This window comes from Pyrus communis, chromosome 9, assembly GCF_041283825.1.
Source record: "Pyrus communis isolate YQ-2024b chromosome 9, ASM4128382v1, whole genome shotgun sequence".
In the NCBI taxonomy this organism is placed as follows: domain Eukaryota; kingdom Viridiplantae; phylum Streptophyta; class Magnoliopsida; order Rosales; family Rosaceae; genus Pyrus; species Pyrus communis.
The window spans coordinates 17,379,278-17,385,251 of NC_142573.1; the positions used below are offsets into that span (position 1 = coordinate 17,379,278).

The following is a 5,974-nucleotide window of genomic DNA, read 5'->3' on the forward strand; positions in this document are numbered from 1 at the left end:
AAGGTCATTAAGACACTCCCCAACGGAGTCAAGACCCTTGGATCGGAGAGCTTGGGAGGCAGTGAGAGACAGGACTTCGTGCAGCTTCACGAAGGCTTCGGCCTCGGGCATGGCTCCCGCTGGTTCGGCAGGAGCAGCAGAGGAGCCGGCCTCACCGGTCGTGCTCTGAAGAAGAGCGTCGAGCTCCACTTCCCACGATGGTTGCACATGAAGGGAAAACTTTGTGAAGGAAAGTAAGACGTCGTGATACAGTGCATGACAAAAAGGGATTGTTTTAGACCTGTCGAGAGGAGACTTCGGCCATGCCCTCTGGGTCATTGCTCGAACCTAGGGAACTTAATGGCCGAGCCCAGTGCCTTAGTCTGCTTCGCAATTCACGCGGCCGATGGAGGTCATCTACATTTGATGGCCACGACAGCGGCCAGGAAATATAGACAACGCCCATCGGCGCATAAAATTATCGGTGAAATGAACGTTCGGGCACCTGACAAAGGCCGAGGAGACTTCCTGCGGAGGAATGGGAAGGTCTTCATCCTGCGGGTGGATCGGCGTTTCGACCGTGGCCTCAGGATCGGCCATAGGTCTCTTGCCGCGATCCGCCGCAGGAGGACACGGTCGAGCGGTCACCTCGACGACCAGAGGAGGATGGATGGGAGGAGAGTTGACTGGTCGACGACAACGTTCCAGCGGGACTTCGTCGCTCTCGCTCTCGACATCCTGAACAAAAAGAAAAACATTTTGCGTTACGACTAGAAACCTAAAGAAACAAGAGTGGAAGTAGAATTATACCTCTTCCAGAATGACCGTTGGAGTAGAGGGTGCCTCGACAGGTACAGCCGACTTCCCCACGGCAGGCGCCACGACCGGCTTCGAAGCTGGAGCTGATGCGACGATTGGATCGGCCGTGGTCTCAGGAAGGGAGACGGCTGGAAGAATCGGGGATGGAGAAGCCGGGGCAGCCGGTACAGAAGGAGAGCCGGCAGGAACAGGCGTCCCTGTAGTGTCACTGGGGACGACATGAATCTCCCGGTCGCCCTTCTTCGCCAATTTCTTGACGCGTTTAGAAGGGCGAGGGGCATCATCATCCGGCTCGGCCTCCCGGTGGGGGCGTTTGGCAGGGACTGCCCGCTCGGTGACGATGGTCTTCTTCGTGGGCACCAACTTCTTCACCCTCGCCACCGCTGCGACCACTTCCACTTTCTTCGACACACGACCCCTTGAAGAGCAAAGTAATTAATAACAAGGACAAGTGAGTTTGAAAAAGAAAAAAAAAAGAAAAAAAACGGAACGACAATATACCTTGGGCTGACTCCTTAGGTTGGGTCGAGGGCGCTAGTCTGGGCCGGTCGCCGAAAACTTTGCTCACCACGTCTTCGGCCGAGGCGCCGAAGAAGTCGCAGGTGTACTCGTCCCACCAGTCTCCAAAAGTGTCGGTGCCCAAGGATTCCGGAACGGTTGGCCGAAGACAGAACTTCTTGCACCGATCCTGAAACTCTTGCTCCGTCGTCCGGCATTCCCTCTCGGAAGAACCAGAAAGACGCCCCCGGCTCAGGAGGGAACGAGAGGCGAGCAGGGGTACGAGGCAACCTTGGAGGTAGCCAAGCTGCTGGGTGACAAAGTGGGGATGGTAGACCTCCCAACTGGCTCGACGGGCATCGCAACCAAGGGGAAGGTCGCGAGCCAGTACGAATGACCCCCAGGACTGACGGAGGCCCGCATCCTCGGTCTTGGCCCAAGCTGCCGTCGGGAGCCTGATCGAGGCAAGGTACTCCTGGCGCCGGCACACCAGAAACTTGTCGTCCGAAAGGACGTCGAGGTTAAAAAAGTGCTTAAGGACCTCGTCAGCCCGGTGAGGAGGAGCCGGTCGAGAGGCCAGTTGAGGGCCAAGGGCGGCCGAACGCTGGAAAGCAAGGACCTCAGGCCGAAGAATGGAGAAATAGACCTGCAGCCAGAGTTGGAAGACCCAGAGGGGTCTGTTCTGGTGCGGGTCAATTTTGTTGATGGTCGTCTCGGCCAAGCAACGGAATTGATGCACCTAAATTAATTGATGCACCTAAATCTAGCATAGCATGTTCGAACCTTGTATTACCAATTACACAAGGAATAGTGAAACTACCTAGATCTTTGCATTTAGGTGGCAGCTTTCTTTGCAACATTGCAGAGACATTCTCACTTACATGTACCACCTCTTTCTCCCGAATCCGTTTCCTTGTTGTACAAATTTTCCTCAAAAACTTAGCGTACTTCGGAATTTGCTTTATTGCATCAAGGAGCGGGATATTGACATGCACCTTCCTAAACGTCTCCAGCATGTCTTTTTCATCCTCCTCTGTCTTAGATTGCATAAACCTGCTAGGAAAGGGCACATTTAGTGGAATAGAACTAGACAAATTCGAATTTGGACTCACCTTGGTAGTTTGGGATGGTTTTGGTGTACTAGAGAGTTGCGGCAAGGTTTTGGCTTCCTTTGCCGTGGCCTTTGCTCCATGTTCTTCTTCTTGCAGCAGCTTTTCCTCCTCATTAAGGCTTTGTTTGGATGGTTTTGGATGATTTCCAAGCTCCTTACCACTTCTCAACGTAATGGCCTTGGCAGTTTCGAATCCACCTTTCGGTTTGACCACGGTTGAACTTGGCAACCTACCTTGCTCTCGAAATTGTCCCATGAACTCGGCAATTTGCCCCAATTGCTTCTCCAAATTGTCCACCCTTTTGTCTTGGATTTGTCTCTCCTTAGTTTGAGTTTGTACTTCCTGCGTCAAAGTAGTAAGTAACCTCACAACTTGATCATTATCCAAAGACATACCTGAGCTTGTTGGGGTAGATTGCGATTGAGTTTGATTGGGGACGAATGGCTTTGTATAAAAGCCCGGTGGTTGCTGCCTAAATCCTCCTTGTTGTTGGGGTTGTTGAGGATCCCGCCATTTGAAATTTGGATGATCACGCCAACCGAGATTGTAGGTAGTGGAGAAGGGGTCACCACGATTTTGGTATTGATTCCCATATCCCACGACATTGAGTGTCTCCCACCCTCCATTCTCGATCAATTGTGGGCACTTATCCGTGGGATGTCCTTGCATGGAGCACACACCACAAGAAGCTACGGTTTGGACTTTTGGACCGTCCATCACCTGAGAAAGCAAAGTAGTGAGGTTAGCCATTTGATTTTGAAGTTTGGTTATGGCACTTACCTCTTTGACTTGGTGTTGCCGTGGGGTACTCCTCTATCCAACGCCTTCGTATTGTTGAGCGTTCAATGCTCGATTAGCAATCAAGGTCTTTGCAGCCGTAGGGGTCTTGTCCACCAAGGCTCCTCCCGCTGAGGCATTTAGCATTTGACGTTCGATTGGTAGAAGTCCCTCGTAGAAATATTGTAAGAGAAGTTCCTCCTTCATCTGATGTTGTGGACATGAAGCAACAAGAGATTTAAAACGTTCATAATAAGTAGGAAAAGATTCACCTTCATCTTGTTGAATTCCACTTATCCTTTTTCGTAGGAGGATGATTCGAGAAGTTGGGAAAAACTTCTCCAAGAAAGCCAGTTTCATGCTCTCCCAAGATGTGACAGTTCCGGGAGCCAATTCATACAACCAATCTTTAGCTTTATCCATTAGAGAGAATGAAAAAGCTTTCATCTTCAAGATGCTTCCATCAACATTCACCGGGGTCATGCTCGAACAAACAACTTCGAACTCCTTTAAGTGTTTGTTTGGATCCTCCATGGACAGCCCATGGTACTTCGAAATGTGATGTTGAAAACTTGACTTCAATTCAAACTCGGCAATCTTATCTGGAGCCGCCCTAGGATATTGAATACATAGGAGTGCGGCATTGTCCAATCCCGAAGCGGAAAGCTCCTTGATTGTTAGGTTGTCCGCTGCCATGTCTACTTCACCCACTCTTGCCGTGGGTTCCTCTTCTTCAAATTCATAAACGGACTCGGAACTTTCACTTGATTTGCTAGGTTCTGGGTTCTTTCTCTTTCATCTCAACTCTCGCTCGAAATCGTCGTCAAAGTCCAAGATATGTTCACGAATCGGATGAGAACTCCGAGTCATAAACTAGTACCTAAACAAGAAACAAAACAAGATTAAGAATCTGGAATAAAATAAAACAAACGAAAATAAAACAATCCAAGGGATTAGCAAAGTTGCTAATCCCCGGCAACGGCGCCAAAATTTGATGCGAGATTTATACGCACACAAATTAAACCCTCTTTTTATCAATTGTAGTGAAGAATGTAAGTAGGGATCGTTCTGGACCGGGGATTAGGAGGGATTGTTAATCATTTGGATTTGACTCAAAAACGTAAAAACAAGTTTAAAAACACTATACTAGACTCAAAGAATGCAAAACTAAACTTTAAAACACCAAAACAAACCAAAAGACTCAAAACAGCACCCAAAACACTCAAAACTGCCTTAAAAACACAATCTGGGCAGTTTTGAACACTAGGCACAACTTTGGACGAAAATTGGTTTTAACTTGACCTAATACACTTAAAAACACAAACTAAAGTGATTTCTAACTACTATGACTCAACAAAGTAAAGGGGGATTGGTTTTGGACGAATTTAAAAACAAAACAAACTTTTTAAATTAGAACAGATTGTAAAAACGAATTTGATGGAATTGAATGGATGGGAAGCTAGCTAAGGGGTTCATCTCCACACATGTTATACTTGCATATAAAACGATTTCCAATTGCTTTTCAATAACCCATGAATTCTCAACGCCCCAGATTAACCGTGAATTGCACTAATTAACCCTCAGATTTTCCTAACGTTTATTGAATTGGATGATTGCATACGACAACCCAAAGCATTCCCCACAAGTTCCCTACATGAATTGCATAATAGAGATACAAGCAAGAATCATTAAGTTCTTTGAAAACCATAAGCATTGACGAAGCACTCGTTACTATGAATTGCATGAAACTTATGCCAAGAATTTACTTAACGCAATTGAGATCATCAACTTTTATTACTTGTGAATATAATTCCATAACGATTAGGTGAAATTTCCTTATATCCTAGCATCCAATTTATGCATGATAATTAAGCGTGCACTCTCAACCAACACACACAAATCAATGTAATTCACATAGATAAGTAAATTGAATTCACAACTTATGAAACGCAATTAGAAATCAGAAATAAAAAGGGATAATGCTTCCTAGGTGCGGCAGGTAAGGAGATGAGGTGATAAGGCTTCTAGAATGCCTTGCAAGGCAAGGGAAAGCAACTTTCTAGAAGGGATAGGTGCGGCACTAAAGGATAGGGCAGATTAGGGCTTGTAGAAACCCTCTAATGCAAGGAAAACTCACGGCAAGGATGGATAAGGTTTCTAAAACAAGGATAAGGTATCCTAAATGGATAAAGTGCCCTAAATGGATAAGGACTCCTCATTGCACTTGGAAACTTTGCCTTTTAGGATTAGGAAACCTTGTCTTCGTCATTCCTTCTTCATCTTGGACTCCTTTTCCTTCTTGGACTTGGAAAACTTCTTTGTTGCTTCACTTGAGACCAATTGGATTTTGACTTTCCTTCATCAAGTAGGAGACCTTACTTGAGTAGGAATCTTCATTCTTCTAGGAATCCATCTTTAATTAGGAATCCCTTGTTGACTAGGATTTCATCTTTTAATTAGGCGCTTTCCTACTTCGACTAGGAAACCTTGTTCAAGTAGGAAACATCATCTTCAAATCTTCAATTTCGTCCATCATCTTGGCTCCAAGCATATGATGTCCATTCCAAGCTCTAATTTGCTCCAAAAGGCTCCAAAATGCATCCTTTTGCATACTTTGCCTTTAAAACCTGAAAACACATAGAACTAGCTTAAAAGACTACTTTACTAAGGAAAAACACTATAAATGCACAAAAACAAGCTAAACTAAGGTGCGTAAATATGCTCCTATCACTTTACTTTGAAAATCTGGAGGCACTATCTTTACGGGGAAAAGTGTAAAATCTTCTCTG

General features: G+C 46.0%; 1 pseudogene; it reads right to left on the bottom strand.

Annotated features, from left to right (window-relative positions):
• Nucleotides 1-783: 783 nt before the first annotated feature.
• On the bottom strand, nt 784-4,056 carry LOC148694353 (uncharacterized; annotated as a pseudogene).
• Nucleotides 4,057-5,974: the final 1,918 nt, after the last annotated feature.